General features: G+C 45.8%; 1 protein-coding gene and 1 pseudogene across 2 annotated transcripts in view; both read left to right on the forward strand.

Annotated features, from left to right (window-relative positions):
* Sdk1 (sidekick cell adhesion molecule 1) overlaps positions 1 to 18699 on the forward strand; it is a 967445-nt gene that overhangs the window by 620278 nt on the left and 328468 nt on the right. The window lies entirely within an intron of this gene.
* LOC110294223 (small ribosomal subunit protein uS12 pseudogene) lies at positions 650 to 1154 on the forward strand (annotated as a pseudogene).

Consider the following 18699-nt stretch of genomic DNA (forward strand, 5'->3'; position numbering starts at 1 on the left):
GGGGTGTGGCCATAAACCACAGTACAGGCACAGGAGGCCTGGACTTCATCTGGGGATGTTTTAAGCTCAGCACAGCAGGGAAATCCTTCTGGGGATCCAGGCATCCAAGTTCTGGTCTGAGCTCTGGCCTTCACCCAGCACCTGTTCCCTGGGACCCTTAGACAATTACATTGCACTGTGGCTATCAAGTTCCCCTTCAGTGTGAGCAAAGAAGTGCATTTAATGGTACTGCCGGCTCTCTGCCTGCCCACTTCCCACAGACAGAGTCTGCTACACTCCCAGACGTCGGGAGGAGTTGGCTGAGTCTGCATCCCATCCTGCCTTGTGCCAGGTGAGGGGTGCAGAGTCCCACTCCTTATGCAGCATCAACACAGTGGAGCCTAAGTTGGGGCTGTGGCCAGGATTTCTGTTTTATGCTCTTTCATGTTGACTCTAACCCAGTGTCCTTATCACTTAGCTTGGATCACAGTTGAGCCTCACTGAGGGGCAGCCTCATCTGTAGGTTGAGAATTAGAGAAAGGGTAGGCGCTATCATTGTACCCAGTGTGCTGAGCTGTGTGTGAGGTACAACAGCCGGGCAGGAGTTATGCTCAGAGCCTGGACCATAGCAGCCCGCAATAAGACAATTTAAGAAGACAGTAGTGGGGCCCGTGGCGCCAGCAAGATGGGCAAGTGTCGTGGTCTCCGAACTGCCAGGAAGCTCCGCAGTCACCGACGGGACCAGAAGTGGCATGACAAACAGTACAAGAAAGCCCACTTGGGCACAGCCCTGAAGGCTAATCCGTTTGGGGGTGCCTCTCATGCAAAGGGAATTGTGCTGGAAAAAGTAGGGGTTGAGGCCAAACAGCCAAATTCTGCCATCAGGAAGTGTGTCAGGGTGCAACTCATTAAGAACAGCAAGAAGATCACAGCGTTCGTGCCCAATGATGGCTGCCTGAACTTCATTGAGGAAAATGATGAAGTTCTGGTTGCTGGATTTGGTCGAAAAGGTCATGCTGTAGGTGATATTCCTGGAGTCCGCTTTAAGGTGGTTAAAGTAGCCAATGTTTCCCTGTTGGCTCTGTACAAAGGCAAGAAAGAAAGGCCAAGATCCTAAAAGTTGACAATGGAAACACAGTAATAAATTTTCATATTCTGAAAAAAAAAAAAAAGAAGACAGTAGTGAAACTCAGAAACAGATTTATTCAATGTGGCCACATTAGTAAGAGGAATAAAGAAGTCCAGGGGTCTCCCTTCCACCAGTTCTGTTTTGGGGTCTCGAACCCCAAATGCACCTGAAGTTTAGCTTTAAATAGAATACAAGGTCTGACAGGGAGTTGGACTGTGGGAAATCTTTTCCTGGCAGACAAGTTCCCCCTCTGGTGGGCACCTGGGCTTTAGACTTTCCCTTCACAGGAATGAGAATTCTGGGGAAATTCTGATTCCTTGGGGCCCGATGTCTCAGTCTGATATCCAAAGGCTAGGTGGGGCACAAATGTCTCCTTAGATCAGTGGTTCTCAACCTTCCTAATGCTGCAAGCCTTTAATACAGCGCTTCATGTCCTGGTGACCTCCAAACATAAAATTATTTTTGCTTCTACTTCATGACCGTAAATGTCGTAAATCACAATGTAAATATCTACTGTGCAGGATATGTGACCCCAAAGGGGTCACGACCCACAGGTTAAGAACCACTGCTTTAGATGGTCTTCACGCCTGCCAGGAGAGGCACAACAGTACCCTTCACAGTCACCTAGGTGACTAGGTGACCTAGTCCCTGCCACCCCGGTGGCCTCTGTCATTGCACATAGCCTCTTCCCAAAACCCAACCCCGGTCCCCTGTGCAGCCTTCATCCTTCCTGAAACTGTCTCAGCCTCCTCCCACATTCTGCAGACACAAGGGAAGATGTCCGAGTCAGCCAGACCAGCTCAGAAGCAGGTTTCAGAGCCCAGCTAATCCCGAACTCTCCTCGTTGCCCTGCTCCTTGCTCTGTCTCTGCAGTTGACAGTGACCTCAGGAACCCCAGCCACTGGGAAGACCCTCCTCCTCTTCTCTGACCCCAGCCCCTGACCCACCCACCTGCCACCTGAAACCCCTCATCTGAACTTCCACTCCCCTTGACCAGCTTTCCTGATCTTACAGGTTTAATTTGGAATGCAGCCTTGCATTCTAGCGCCAACAGTCATCGTTAACTCTTTGCTTTCTGGTACCCTTTTATGTCCATATTACATTTAAAGGATGCAGACTTACTGAAGGGATCCTGAAAGGGGAGTTACTCAGTGGGGGATCAGAAGGCTGGGAAAGTTAATCCCTGGCCCTTCTGATTGAAAAGTTAAGGGAAGAATCTTGATTTCTCTATAAACTATCAAATGGCTCCTTTTTCCTCCATCCCTACATCCCTGCATCCCTGCATCCCTGCATCCCTACCTGCCTGTTGTTTTCTTTTGTGTGTGTGTGACAGAGTCCTACTCTGTCTAGCTGTGGCTGACCTGGAACACACTTTGAAGCCCAAACTGGCCTCAAACTCCGAGCATTTCTTTTGCCAGTATGTAGCAGAGCTGGAGGTGGTAAAGGTTTACTTGCATTTGGCAGCACAACTGTGGAGGGTTTTTTTTTTTTTTCATGTGTGTAGGCTCACAGATGTGTGTTCACATCAAGGGTCTTCCTCCATAGAGCACCATGTCACTCAATAAGACAGCATCTCTCACCAAACCCACCACTTCCAGTTTATTCTAGCTAGCTAGTTTGCCCCCAGCACATTTGACTCCGCCTCCTGAGAACTGGATTCCAGGTGGGCTACCACTCCTGCCCTCACATTGTGTAGCAAACTTTTTTATCCACTGAGCCAGCTATCTCCCTATGCCCAAATATATTTTTATATAGGTTTAAGTCAAGGGTTAAGGGAAAGAGATGATTGGGAAGAAAGATGAAAGGGGGGCTTCTTAAAAGTCTCCTTCCTTGTCTTCACAGTAGCTGCATTTGGGTTTGGGTGGGATTTGATGCAGTTATCTTCATAGGGTTGCTAAGGAACCTAAAGGATATCACAGTGTTCAGCCTGAGTGTAGACCTGATAGGACTACGGTTGATAAGCTAAGAATCCAGCTCAGAGGCTTCAGGACTGTGGGGGATGGTCCCTGTAAATGAAGTTAGCAGTCTTATTTATAATTCTCAGAAAAATGTCTGAGAGTGAAATGAGGCCCCACCCAATGTCGCATATATTCAAGCCTTAATCAAGTTTATTGCTCTTTTAACATAAAACACTTGTGTGTGGCAGGAATATTGTCCCTGTGTCACAAGGGCAGCATTCACAACTAAGGTCGTTGATTGTGTTAGAATTCTTGGTTCTGAGTGGGCAGGGGGCTCCAGGGTGAGCGGTTCCTTCTCTTCCCACGTTACTACGAACGCCCCATCTTTCTGTGCTGCCTCTCCATGGACAGATGCTGAAAAGACGCTTAAGGTCTGAGAACAAATCGCTACAAACAGAACCTTTTGTGAGCCTTCTGTGGCAATGCAGCGGGGGCACCTTAAGCATTTAATGCTCCCTGCTTCCCCTCCTCTTCGTCACTGACATTGGACTCGTTTTTTTAAAAAATATATATCATAAATAATCTCCTGAACGTTTTAATATACTGCCGATACTATTAAAAGTCAAAGCTTTCATAAAACGTAATTTACTTCTGCCTGTAACTTAAATCAGGGCCACTCTTAAATCGACGGCCGCTGAATCTAACTGCTTCCCCTTCAGCCTGCCTGGGCTGGGGCTGCACCCCCAAGTCGGGTAATTCAGTGACTGATCCCTAAGCAAGCTGGGTGGGCATCAGCTCCCCCAAAGCCTTCACTGAGACGGGCAGCAGTGCCTAGGATGGATAGGAATGGGACTTCTTTATTAAACCTCTGTATCAGCCCTGGGATGTAGTTGGTAGAATGCTTGTTTAGTATGCAGGAAGCCTTGGATTCCATCCCCACTACTGCGTAAACATGCCTGTCATCCCAGCACTTGGAACCTGGACGCGAGGGGTCAGACATGCAAGGCCTCCCTTGCCTGCTTTGTGAATTTGAGGCCAGCCTGGGCTATGTTAGAACCCTGTCTCAAACAAACAGCCTGTGCCAGATGGCTGTAAAACCTTCCAAGAGGGACCCAGTCCCCAGAGCTTCTCTACCCCAATTTGCAGCCTCACAATATCCCGGGGCTTCCCTTCAGTGCATCTTCCTTGGGGTCACAGAGGCAGGCCGTCAAGTCTGTGGAAAACAAGTGAGCTCTGCTAGCCATCAGCCATGGATGGAAGAAAGGCGAGACATTACCTTCATCTTCCTCAATTACCAGCATGTCTCTAACAGACGTTTTTTCTTTCATTCCTCCAAGGATTTCATGGCTTTTGCTCAACAGAGTAAAGGTTTCTGATATTGAGTAAGAAGAATAGCATAAAATATATCCAGCAGATGGAAGCTGTTGTAGTTGGAGAGAGATGGTGACAGGCAGCAGGGGGCCACCTTAATGCTTAGATTGAGTTGTGTAATTATGGATGTTATTTGTGCGTGTAATTATCACCCATAATAATGCTACTCTTTCCCTCACTACTATGTGACATGTGTGTGTGTGTGTATGTGTGTGTGTGTGTGTGTGCATATGTGTATGTGCATGTGAAGGCCAGAGAACACCATTAGGTATCTTTCTCAATCTCTCTCTACTCTATTATCTTTTAATTTAAAGGTTTATTTTTAATTTTTATCTATGTGTGTCTCTGCGTGGGTAAGTGTGTTATAAAATATAATGCAGCAAGGGGGTATCTTTGGCGGGGCCGAGCCAAGGTGCACCCCTGAGAAATTACTTCATGCTGCAGATTTTATGTAAAAGGAGTTTACTGGGGGAGGGGAGACGAGTAAGGACCTGGGGAAGGGGTAGAGGCAGCAAGAGAGCCATGAGGGCAAAGAGGGGCAGGGAGGGCAGAGAGGAAGAGAGGGGTGCATGCTGAGAACAGAGAGAGGGAACACCTGGAAGCAAGCGAGAGACCGAGGGTTATTTTAGTGGCTGCACCTGGCAGCAGAGGTCATGGTGTAGACAGCTGCTAGGTTCCTGAGGGCAGGCCAGTGGAACTGCCTGTACACTAACAACCTGCACATGAGCGCAGGAGCTGTTGGAGGCCAGGAGTGACCACAAAGCCCCTGAGCTAGAGTTCCAGGTGCTTAAGAGCTGCCTCACATGGGTGCTGGGACCTGAACTGGGGTCCTCTGAAAGAGCAACCAGTGCCCTTAACTGTAGATCCTTCTCTCCAGCTCCTCACGGACGTTTGTTTGAGATAGCGCTCTCATTCACCCTGGAGTCCAAAAATGCAGCAAGCATATGTGGCCAGAGACCCCAGGGAGCCCCAGGTTGCTGCTTGTCTCATTCTCCACAGTACTGGAATTACAGGCGCACACCGGCACATGGCTCAGAACATGGGTTCAGGAATTGAACTCAGGTCCTCATACTTACACAGAAGACACTTTACCCATAAGGCATTTCGCCAGCAGCCTGGAGTGGCTGTTTATGGATTGGCTGATCCCAGAGCCAATCCCAGTGGAAAGCTACAGCCCACTTAGCCAACTTCTGACCAGTATGAGTATGTAGTAGAAACCTGAACCACTTTGTGAACCATTTTGTGTTTAGGCTTGTGAGAGGAAATGTGTGTACTTGGGAAATGTCTCATTGTGTACACACATACACACAGACACACAACACACACAAATATACACACACATTTTTAAAAAACAAAAAGAAAAACAACAACAACAAAAAAAACCTCACCATGTTGCCCCTCCCTTCTTCTGGAATTCAGATGTAAAACTAAAGTCACCTTGTGACTAAGGCAGGAGGATAATGACAAAGGTCCATGCATTTAAGACTCCAAGACTCCTCGCTCTCTCTTTTCATTCTTCCATCCTCCCTGCTGTGTTTTTTACATTAATTATTTATCATGTATGTGCATGTGTGAAGTTGTGCACGCCATGGCACAGGCATGGAAATCAGAGATGCAAGAGTCAGTGATCTCCCTCCACCATGTCAGGTCCCTGGGATGGAACTTAGGTTGTCAAACTTGGCAGCAAGCATCTTTTCCCGCTGAACCATCTCACCAGCCCCTTCTCCCTCTTCTTCATCTTCATCTTCTTCTTCATCATTACCCCCTCCTCCTCCTCTTCTTCTTTCTAAGTTGCACAGAGTGGATATTCAGGTCCTTGCTTTCAGATCCAGAGTCTTTTCGAATGGAAGAGCTTGGTGCCCTATGTGTCATTGCTCCTAGAGCTCACTGCAGTGCAGCCTTCAGTGATTGCTCCGTAGGTTTTCACTTATTCTTGACCAAACACTTTTAACTTCCTGTCTGATCTCTCTCTTTCTCTCTCTCTTTCTCTCTCTCTCTCTCTCTCTCTTTCTCTCTCTCTCTCTCTCTCTCTCTCTCTCTCTCTCTCTCTCTCTCTCTCTCTCGACTCCTGGGTTATCCATAAGTATGTTGTTAAATCCCCACCTTTGGGGGTTTCCCACCGTCTTTCTATTATTGATTTCCAATGCAGTTATGTTGTGGCTGGAGGACATGTTCAGCATGGTTTTAATCCTTTGAAATTCATCCAGATTTGTTTTATGGCCCACAATATGTCCACTAATGTTCTGTGTGTACTTAAGAAGAATTAGTGTTTGGCTGTTTTTGATCAAAGTGATCTGTAAATACAAGTTCGGTCTAGCGGGTTCTCTATTTGTCCTATGTTCTCTTCCTCTCCCTCTCCCTCTCCCTCTCCCTCTCCCTCTCCCTCTCCCTCTCCCTCTCCCTCTCCCTCTCCCTCTCCCTCTCCCTCTCCCTCTCCCTCTCCCTCTCCCTCTCCCTCTCCCTCTCCCTCTCCCTCTCCCTCTCCCTCTCCCTCTCCCTCTCCCTCTCCTTCTTACATTGTTTAAGTTTGTGACAGAGTCTCACACTGTAGCCCAGGCTGGCCTCAAACTTATGATCCTCCTGCCTCTCTTAACTTTTAAAGATATTTTCAATTTTAAGAGACCAGGCTTTGGCCTGTGGCTCACCTGGTAGTGTGCTCAACTCACATGCCCAAAGCTCTGGATTGGATCCCCAACACCTCATAAACCTGACATGATGGTGCATACCTGTAATCTCACCTCATGGTGTTCCAGGGGAGGCAAGAGGATCCAGGAGTTCGAGGTCACCCTCTGCTGCAAAGTTTGAACTTGAGGACAACCTGAACTATATGAGACCCTGTCTCAAAAATAAACAGATAGGAAAAAGCCAAGGCCCCTCTGCTTGCTCTCACACTCAGTGTTTCTAATGCTTGTCCTCAGGCATTCACTCCTGGCCTCAGGCACTCTCTTAGCCCTGCAGGGCTGGGCTTCATGTGCTTAATACCAACTGTGCCTGGGACCCTGTGAAGTTGGGGTCATGCAAACTTGCTAACCTCCTGTCTGCTGCTTATTCTTCTCCATGGCCTCCAGCATTTTCTTTCTCTGTGCTTAGACCACCTCCAAGCCAGACACTGGAGGGGACCCAGCAAACCTCTGAGACTGTCCTACTCCAGGAGCCTCCTCCCTGGGGTTTTATGCCACACAGAAGTTTGCTTCATGGGTCTTCCTAGATCCAAACTCTGAATCATCCATCCTCATCCCTTGTGGATCTGCTGAGGTTCCTTACTTTGTGTGGAAACCCACAAAGCAGCCCTCTGGGCAGCCATTTGCTTCCCATCCAAGGCTGTCTGTGGCCCAGATTTGAAGGTCAAGCTTTCCTGTTTTGTCAGAGTTTCTAGTAGCTTAAGGTAGAGAATAAATACGGTTTCAACTACTATCATGACAAAAAGCCTAAGGTCTCTCCTATTTAACCCAGGATCCCTAGAGCTCCCTTAATTTGCTTTTGTCAAAGTATTTTATCACAACACAGAAAACTTAAGGGGGCGGGGGGGGGTGAGTAAGGATTTATTTTGGCTCACAGTCTTGAGGGTTCACTGTCCGAGGGTTCACAGTCCACCATGGTGGGAAGGCACGGTAGTAGAAGTGAGAGGCAGCTACTCGCATTACAGTCAGGAAGCAGAGACAGATGGATGCTGGGGCTCAGCTCAGCTCCTCCATTTTGTTCAGTCCAGGGCCTCAGGCTAGGAAATGGGGCCTCCCACATCCAGGGCCTTCCTCCCAACCTTAGCTAACCTTATCTATGTAGTCCCTTACTAACTTGGTCTGAGACTTGTCTCTGAGGTGATTCTGGATCCTATCAAGTTGCTAGTATTGACCACCAGGAACATCAAAGATCATAGCATGATGGCTGTGGCCTAAGTACAGGAGCAGACACAGTATTCTAGCTGTGCAGGAAGCAAAGATACTTTTTGGCTGAGAAGAAGCCAGGAAAACTTCCTGAAGGTGGGCTCTGGTTACATTTGCCTATGATAACGACATGAGAGATGTCTTTGTCTGAGGCAGAGAGAGCTGGGGACATGGAGTCTCTCTCTATTAGATTTTCTTTTCTTTCTGATTATGTGCACATGAGGAAGATGCACTGAGAAAGATGAGTGCAGTGCCTGTGGAGGCCAAGAGGACGTCAGATCTTGTGGAGATAGAGTTATAGGTACTTGTGAGCCACCTGACATTGCGCCATGGAGATACCTGCATTCCTCTGTAAGAGCAGCCAGCGCTCTTGATGGCTGATCATCCCTCCAGCTTCTCGATGGCCCTTTCCTGTGCCAGCCATCCCTCTGGTTCCCACATCCTCTCTCCAGCTACCCTTTTATATTTCAGATCATTCAACATGGGGCAGTGAGAAGCTACTCATTCCTTGTGCCCTTCGGACCATTCTGGTTGGCCTCAGACACTGTGTGTTACAAGTATTTTTGTCTAGTCTTGGCGTTTGTCTTGTGCTTTTGATCGCCTATGGTTCTTGAGGAAAAAATTACTCCCAAACAAAAGAGTAGTGTCCCAGGAACTCTGACTAATGACGAGGCATCTGAATTAGAGAAAAGTTTGAGTGGCTAATCTAGAATTTCTATTATGTGATGTGAGGGGCATTGTGTCACCTGCAATTGTCAAAGTAAGTCTCGGTAATTAGAGCCCCTGGAAATGTGTCTTAATAAATAGGTGGTGATTTGTTTGACGAATAAATGCAAAGACATTTATCGTTTGCCAGGTCAGCTGTCTCTCTGATACCTTGCTTATTTGTCAGATTTTTATTTTTATTTGTGTGTGTGTGTGTGCGCGTGTGCACACACCATGTGTATGCTGTAGGTATGCAAGTGCACAGAGTCCAGAAGAGGGCGCCAAATCCAAGTGGCAGGTGGTTGTGAGCCCTGGATGCTTTGAATTGAACTCAGGTCCTCTGAAAGAGCAAGGAGACGTTTTAATCGCTGAGCCATTTCCCTAGTCTTGACAAGTGCAGGTTTTTTATTTTTATTTACCCAACACCTATAGGAATAGTATGTGCTGTGTTAATAGTTTCCCATATATTTCTCACTTTAATATCATATTATATAAGGGTGTCAGCCACTTTATCACTGTGACAGAAGAACTGAGAAAGACAGCTTATAGGAGGAAGAGCTTGTCTGGTTCTGCAGATTTCAGCCCACCGCCAGCACTTTGCTTTTAGACCCATGAAAGTCAGACGATCACAAAAGAAAGGATTTATGGCAGTTGGCTTTTCTCAGTGCTGGGACCAAATACTTGAGGAGAAGCAACTTAAGGGAGGAAGGCTTCATCAAGGCTTGCAGTTCAGAGGACGACGACTTGTGAGAGACAGGTCTGCTTCCACCATGGGGGAAGGACCTATGGGATTAATCCTGGGTCTTCAGGATTAGCAGTAAATGCTTTTGCTGGGGGAGCCCTCTCACTGGCCCCTTATTTTTATTTTTTAATGATGTGTGCATAGATGTGTCTCTGTGTGGCTTTGTGCATGTGAGTATATCAGCTATAGAATCCAGAAGGTATTGGATCCTCTAGCACTGGAGTTACGGGTGATTATGAGCTGTCTGATATTGATGCCAGGAACAGAGCTCAGGTTCCCTGTAAGAGCTGTAGGCATGCTTAACCAACTAGCAGGCAGATCTGCTGAGTTCTCATCTGCAGGCTGACCCTTCCTGAACTCAGAGCTCTGCAGCCAGCCATGTCTGACTTCCTTTTGAAGCACTGGCCCTCCACAACCCTCTGCTCTGGACTGCTGAGCACAGCATCAGTCCTCCCTCCTACCCTGCCAGCACCGACTCGCAGCCACACCCAGCACTCATATGTGCAAACACACGTACATACACATAACTAAAGATTAAAAAAAAGAAGGAGCCTGTGAGGTAGGTTGGGCAGTAAAAGTATTTGCTGCAGAGTCTGTCACACACCTTCTGTGTGTCTCTGCAGGTGCCCTGTCAAGGCCACACCCATGTGCCCACTATCCATATGTATACCTGCAGGCCACCATTCATCCAAGGACCGGAAAAGCTGTGCATCCTGCCTTGCCCCTCTCCACCCCAGAGCTCAGTGATGGGAACTCACAGCAAACCACAGCAGTTCCTCCCTTTTACCCCCTTGCTTTCTTCCCAGATGGCCACATCGGTGTTCGAGTATTTGCGTGGCTTCTGTTTGGAAACGTCTGGCTGTGAAGCATCTCAGACTCATGTAGAAAGCTGTAACTTGAAGTCTGCATATGGATATTTAAAGAAATATGATTTTACACACCGGATCCCACCGCCACCATCCTATTCTCTCTGCTAAGAAACCATTAACCATCCCTGAGCCACGCTCCTGACGAGCCACGTTTTATATTAGATTCCATTGCACATTCTCATCCTTATTATTCTCTGGAACAGGGCATCACTAGAGTATTCTTAAATTTAAATGAATACTTCTGTTTTAGTCATTTCTCTGTGTGTTTCCATGTGGTGGCATGCACATCAGGGGCTGTGCACATGCGTAGGGTGTGTAGAGGACGGAACAACCTTGAGTGTTGTTCCTCAGGCTCCATCCACCATGTTTTTGACACATGTTCTTTTCCTGGCCTGAACTCACTGACTGCAGTAGTGTCTGGCCAGCTGACCCTGGAGATCCACCTGTCTTCACTGCCACAGCACTGGGATTACAGTGTGTACCGCCACGGCTGACTATTTCACATGGGTTCTTAGGACAGTTAGCTCTTAGCCAACTAAACCATCTCCTCAACCCAAATATTTCTACTTTAAGGTAGTTACCTTCAAATATTTTATTCACAGAGTTGACTTAGCAGAGTCTAACACTGGCCAACAGTTCTGAACGTTGACAGTACCCAGTGCTCCAGCTCCTACCCACTTCTCTTCCCTTCTGTTCCTCACCTTTAGTCTACTGTGTCGATTCTGCCCTGTTGCTCACCCCGGGTTGGTTGTCATGATAATATGGCATTATTTTTTATAGCTAGTGCTTGGCTGGCTGATTTCTCCATCTCCCCATCACTACCTTCTCCATGCTATGCCCTCCACAGGCAAACCTCCTTCAAACTCCACTTCTTGAAGAAGGGGCGGAGACATCTTTCTTGGATCATTGCTTTGTTTCTCCCACTATGGAAAATTCAACCCATGAAAATATAAGGCGAATGAAACAGGTGCTTCATATCCTTTGCCTAGATCTAAGTATGAGCATCTCTCCATCCTGACTCCTCTCTCCCCTCCTTTCTCTTTCTCACACATGTGCACACATATACACACATGCCCCCATACATGCACACACATGCATTCATACACACATGTACACACATACATAGTATGTGTGTACACATGTACACAGACACATTAACACATCCACATGCATTTGCACACATAGATATATGTGTGCATGCATTCATGCACAGTACACATTTTCATATATGTATAAATGAACATACCCATACATATTTTCGTTGATACATTCATACACATATATGCACATGGACAATTCAGCCATCTGCATTCAGACATGCATACATACCTATATGTACATATATACATTCATGTATGCATACACACACATATAATAGACATTTATAGTTATGTATATACATACATATGCAGATAAACATTCAAAAGCACACATTCATGCACATGTGCACATTTACACATGCATACACACAAACACATATTTACACATATGCAAACATGTACACACATGCATGCAAATTTACACATATGCGTGTGTGCGTGTATGTTTGCCATGTGTGTGCAGGTGTCTGTGGAAGCAAGAAGAGGGTACTGGATCCCCTTGAGCTAGAATTAACAGGCAGTTTTCAGCTACCTAACATGGGTGCATGATGGGAACTTAACTCAGATGGTCTGAAAGAACAGCCAGTGTGCTTAGTGCTGAGCTACCTCTCCAGCCTCCAGTCTAGTACTTCTGTTTCCAGCCTCACACTTCTGGCGTGTTACCGAGGAGATTGCAAATCTGCTCAAGTTGACTGTGAAGATGAACCATCACAACTACATTCAGTTTTCACGTCTCCTCTACCCCCCTGAAGCGAGAGTCCTTTGCCTCTTTCTTTCCTTGATGTCAGTGCTTTTTGATCCCAGGCCAGTTGTCTTGAGAGCACTTTTGAATGTGTCTGATACTTTCCTCCGCCTTAAATCCAGGCAACCACATTGGTGATGCTGAGCCCTTCTCGAGGCACGAGGCACATGGCAGAGCCCTCTGCTGCCTGCTTCTCTTGTCACTGATATGCTGAGTGGGATGGTTGAGGTAAAAGGCAGAGAACAGATCTGTCCACATGGAAACGCAACCTGGGCAATGACATTCAGAAGCTTCGGTTTCTTTTTCTTATATTTTAGTCTATTCATTCGTGCACACAGAGACACTGATAAATGGTGTGTTTACATGTGTATTTGCTTATGCATGTGTTCCTGTGTCCATACGCATGTACACATGTGTGTATAAATGTGCATGTACATATGGAGGCCAGAGGTTGGCATCAGGAGTCTTCCTGGGCTGCTTCTCCACCTTTTTGTTTTTGAGGCAGGGTCTCTCACGGATCCGACGAGGTTGTCTGCTCAGCCAGGCCCAGAGATCCTCCTCTCTCTGCCTTCCCTGTGCCAGGGCCACAGATCGAGCCACACGTGGCTTGAGTAGACATCTTCGTGCTTCTGTGGTTATTGCTAGTGTGATGCTGACACCCTGTTGGATGACGCTCTCTCTGTGTATATACATGATTTTAACAGTGTTTTCTTGATGGTTGGGTCCTAGTGATTTTTCTTTTAGCTTCTACCATCCTCTGCTTATTGACTTAGCTTCATTCTGTGAAGAACTGCTTTTCCTCCTCTGTGCCCCCCCATCTTCTCTTACTTTTATGTTTTTGGAATGGGGCCCATGCATTCTTTTAATGAGTTCAGTGTGGCTCAACTTTAACCCTTTGGTCATCTATTTTTGATGCCCAAGCTGTTTTATATCTTACTGCTGCAAGTCCTGTTAAAGTATCATATATATATATATATGTATATATATATATATATATATATATATATATATATTCATCTGTGTGTACCTATATGTGTGTGTGTGTGTCTTTGGTGGGACATATGTGTAGGGATCAGACAACAACCTCAGCCATCAGTCCTCACCTTCCACCATATTTGAGACAGGGTCACTTTGCTGCTTAGCACACCAGGCACTGACCTAAGAGCTTCCAGGGCTTCTCGTGTATCCATCCACCTCCCATCTCTCCATGTGCACACAGCCTTCCAGACCTGTGCTACCACATTTGATTTTCCATGGTTGGGATGATCCCCATCTTGTATCTTCCCAGTGTGTTCTGATCTTAGTTCCCTTCTGCAAATCATCTGTGTTTCCGGGGCCCCAGCTCTGGAGTCAGCCTCTGGTCTGAAGCACCAGACCCTCTGAGTAGGACATGGAGCCAGAACCAGGAACTAGGCATGGGCACTGCTCCTTTGATGGCTTGTAAGCTAATTCCAAGGCTATGTACTCTGCCCACGAAAGGAGATAGAAGAGATGCACACAGCACTGACGGACACATCTCTGTGTTAAATGGTGTAAGGAATTAAATGCATCCCTAATTCCAACTCAGTCCACAAGCTCTTCCTTCTCTGTCTCTACCCTGTATTGTGGTTCTTTCCTCATAATGGGAGGCCACTGCTTCCCTATAATAACAACCAATACAACAGCCACCACAAACTCAGCCTTCCCTTCTGTCTGTGCTCAGAAGACATTCCCCTAAGGACGGCAGTCAGACATGCTCCGGCCTTATGTGTACATCTTCTCTCTGCGTTACATTGTCTATTAGCTGTACACTTGGGCTTCCTTGGTTCTCTGTGTGAGATTTTTCCTTCACCACTGGCTCAATTATATAGTTCTACCTCTGCAGAGCATAAGCAGAAGAGATGACACTCTCGGAAGCCCTTCCGTGTTCCCACCATGTGGCCTGCCATCAGCAGTGTTCAGAAAGAGCCATTTCCATGTGTTTCTGGTGGATTCTCATTCTCCTCTTCCTCCTTCTCTCTTTCTTCCTCTACTACCCTTCCCCCTCTTCCTTCTCCTTCTTCCTTTCTGCATGTATTTGTCTGTTAAGTTAAGTGTATGCCACATAACCATAGTGGTGAAAAATACTTACAAGGGATGGATCTGGCAAAGTTCTGTTGTCTAAACTGTATAAAGTATTCTTAGGAGCTGGGGAGATAGTTTAGTGGCTGTCTTGCTGCGCAAGCCTGATGACAAAAGTGTGACTCAGATCCCATATAAAGCCAGATGTGGTGATGTGCATCTGCAACCCCAGTGTTCCTACCACAAGAAGAGAAGCACAGGGGAGAATCCTGGAAGATCACAGGCAGAAAAACAAGAGTCTCCTTCTCAAACACAGTGTAAGGCAAGAACCAGCACCCAAGGTTGTCCCCTGAACTACACGTGTGTCCATACTCAAGCATGTGAACACACACAGACATAAGAGATTCTTAAAGTGATTTATTTATTCATACTTTTATGTGCATTGACATTTTGCCTGCATGTGTGTCTGTATGAGAATGTCAGATGTTAGAATTTGCAGACAGTTTGTAAACTGCCACATGGGTGCTGGGAATTGAACCCAGGTTCTCTGGAAGAGCAGTCAGTGCTCTTAACCACTGAGATATCTCTCCAGTCCCTGATAAGGGATCTTTTTAAAAAAAGGATTCTTACAATGCAACAATATAAACACAGAAGCCCTAATTTTAAATTGGACAAATATTTTAATACACACTTCTCTAAAGTGAATAAATAAATGGTGAACACATCTGTCCTGGTTTGCTTTAACTGTCAACTTGACACGACTTAGAGTCAACTGAGAGGAAAGTCTCAAAGGAGCAATTGCCTAGATCAGAGTTAGCCTGTAGGCTGTCTGTAGGAGATAGTTTTGATTGTTAATAGGTGTAGCAGGGCTCAGCTCACTTTGGGCAGCACCATTCCCTAGGCAGGTGGTCCTGGACCATACAAAGAAGCTAACTAAGCATAAGCCTGTAAGCATGGCTCCTGCTTGAGCTTCTCTCTCGAGTTCTCCCAGTGATGGACTGGAACCCATGAGCAGAAATAAACCCTCCCCTCCCATAAGTTGCTTTTGGTCGGAGTGTTTTATTACAGCAACAAAGAGGAAACTAGAACAACACCCATGAGGAAATGCTGAATATATTTAGCCATCAGGGAGATGCAAATCAAAACAGTAATAAGATACTTCTTCACACACCCCAGGAATAACTTAAAAATGGAAACTAAGATGTGTTGGTAGGAAGGGAAGAAATTGGAGCTGTCACACACTGCAGTGAGCTAGTAGCAGAGCTCAGCTATGGAGGAGTGCCTGGCAGTTGCTCAGAAAAGTCAAACATGAGGCTGCCCTCTGTCCCAATAGTTCAGGCTTAGGTTTTGAAGAGAACCAGAAATGTGCATCCACACAACGGTCTTCAGAATCTTCTTAGGATCATTATTCATGGTGGCAAAAAGACAGAAGAGAGCCAAATAACAGATGAATGATACATAAGGTTAGTGTGTCTGTATGATGGAATCATATACAGACGTGAAGAGGAGCAGAATGGTGCTGTGTGGTATAGCACAGGTGAATCCTGAAAATGTTTTGCAAAGTCAAAGAAGCTAGGGCTGGGGAGACAGGGGTTAAAGTAACTGCTACACAGGCATGAGGGCTCCTACATAAAGCAAAGCAACTCCGGCATTCCTGTGATGGGATGGGGTGGGGGTGAGGATAGGGGAATGCCTATATGGTCAAGGTCCAGCTAGCCTGCTGTGCAAAGCCGTCAACAAGCGACCTGGCCAAGTGGATGGTGAGAATGGACAGCTGAAGTTGCCCTCTGACCTCCACTTTCCTGCCAGAGTGCTCAAGCACAGGCACTCAAACATGTGAACACATGTGCATGATGTTCATACTTGATGCGTGCACACACACAATTTTTTTTGCGTTTTGAAAAAGCCAAACACAGACCCGTATATTTGTGGTCCTGTTTCTATGACATAGGCAGATAGACAATAACTTCCAAAGACCAGCAAGTTGCTAGAAACAAAAGAACAGTGGGAAGTCCCTGCCCCAGAGTATCATGGGATGAGAGAATGTTCTAGAATTAAGTAAAGATGCCTAGTTAGGTGTTATGGGATTGAAGAAGACTTGGACATTGACTTCTCTGACCTTCCAATGTACATGTCCATATATGTCCACACATAAACACAATGATAATTAATAAAATAAACAAAATGAAATCTAAAATAGTAATGTAGTACTATATTCTACTACATATATGTAACCAATATAAAACCATTTGGTTTTGGACTTGAAAATGGTGGCTTTAATGATATATAATTATATATCAGTAAATGTATAAATATTTCTGACTAACATGCACTATCTAGTTCCCTGTTTTTCTGTTGTGTCTGGAAATCAGTCTAACATAGATCAGAGAAATGGCTGCATTTTTCTTCTGTTGCAGCTCCATATCTTTATGTAGCTATTGAAACTGTTTGGAGTGTGGAGAGATGGCTTGGTCAGTGTTTGCCAACAAGCAAGAGGACCTGAGTACAAATCCCCCAACACCCATGCAAAAAAGCCAGGGGAAACAGCATGGATTTGTAAATCGTTACCAGTGGGATGGATGGCAGAGACAGGAATATTCCAGGAGCTTGCTAGCAGCCAGTCTAGCAAAAATTAGTGGGTCCTCTAATTTAGTGAGAGACCCTTATCTCAAAAAAAAAAAATAAGGTAGGGAAAAATTGAGACAAATATCCAAGTTTGGCCTCTGTAGCCTTTAAATGCACATGAATACATTGCCTTCACGTACACTGCAGGAAAGCTCTTTCCATATTCTAAAGGTCCTGCCACATGTTTCTTGACTAATGCTCTGGATGTGCACAGGGTCCCAGGTAGGCAGTTTCCTTTCTCTTGGCCACCAGACAACTGTGACTCTGTTTTTCTCTGGCCTCTTTAGCTTCCTGATAAGAAATATATCAGTTCAGTTATTCTTTTGCAGTCTTTCTCAAGAGTTGCATCTAAGACTCCCCCTGGCCTTGGTTGTCTGTGGTTCACCTGGGAGCCTATTTTCTCCTGGTTATGAACCACTGTTTCTCAACCGGAAGTATCTGGGCTTCGGTAATTCCGAACTCACTAATTCTGAACACACAGCCGTGTCTTTCCTTATTATTGCTCTTAGTTTGTTTTAGTTTCATCTGTTTCTAAAAGTCCTATTTCAATATGTTTAGTCCTTGTTTGTCATGCGTATGTAAGCATGTTCACTCATATGCAGGTACACATGTATGTGCACGTGCGTGTGAAAGTCAGAGGTCAGCCTTGGCTATTGTGGTCAGGCACTGTGCACCTTACTTTGTGGGACAGGGTCTGTCATTGGACCTGGAGCTCATAAGTTAAGGTAGAGTGGCTGGCCCACCAGTCCCAGGCCTCTTCCTGTCTCCATCTCATCAGCATTGACCTTGCAAACTTGCATCACACACCACACTGTTTTACTTGAGTTCTAGGGATTGAGCTCATGCCCTGATGTTTGTGGAGCAAGCGCTTTATCCACTAAGCCATTTCCTCTGCCCCAGGACCTTATTTTTCCTCATTTTCTCTGAGCTGCAGTCTCTTGGTGTCTATCTCTTTATCCTTTAATGTTTCATTCTGGGGACTATCTTTGATCTTCTTTCCATTCGATTATTTTCCCTTTAGCTTTTGCCTTATCTGATGCTGATCCTCACCTTTCCATTTGAATTCAACTGACTGTGCTTTCCATTTGTACCCCCTACTTGCTGAGCCCACCTTTTTGTTCTCATGGTGTTATGTGATGCTCCTACAATTTGAACTTCCTGCCTTTATGTTTAATCAAGCAAGGTGTTCTTGCTTTATAGTCCTTTCTAAATAATCCATGGATTATCAGGAACCAATTGTTTAAAGTGCTGATCTTCCTAGTGTAGCTGCTTGCTAGTGTGACTGTGTGTGTGTGTGTGTGTGTGTGTGTGTGTGTGTGACTGTGTGTGACTGTGTGTGTGTGTGTATGCATGCATAGCTTATGAAAAAAAGCTTCTTATGAAAATAAGAATGCATGTGTCTGTACAGTGTTTACATGAATTTGTGCATATGCCTGTGTATACATATGCACATATGTGTACAAGCATGCATGTGCACATGTATATGTGCACTCCTGGGTAGGTGTTTGTATGCACATGAATAGCCTCATCTTCATCCTGGTTTTATTCACAGGGCCCTCATGTGCCTAGAGTTTGTCACTATTGAATGGCTTTCCACCAGCTCATGCTGTTCACT

The sequence above is a fragment of the Mus caroli genome, unplaced genomic scaffold (genome assembly GCF_978045245.1).
Source record: "Mus caroli unplaced genomic scaffold, Mus_caroli_1 scaffold_4, whole genome shotgun sequence".
NCBI lineage: Eukaryota > Metazoa > Chordata > Mammalia > Rodentia > Muridae > Mus > Mus caroli.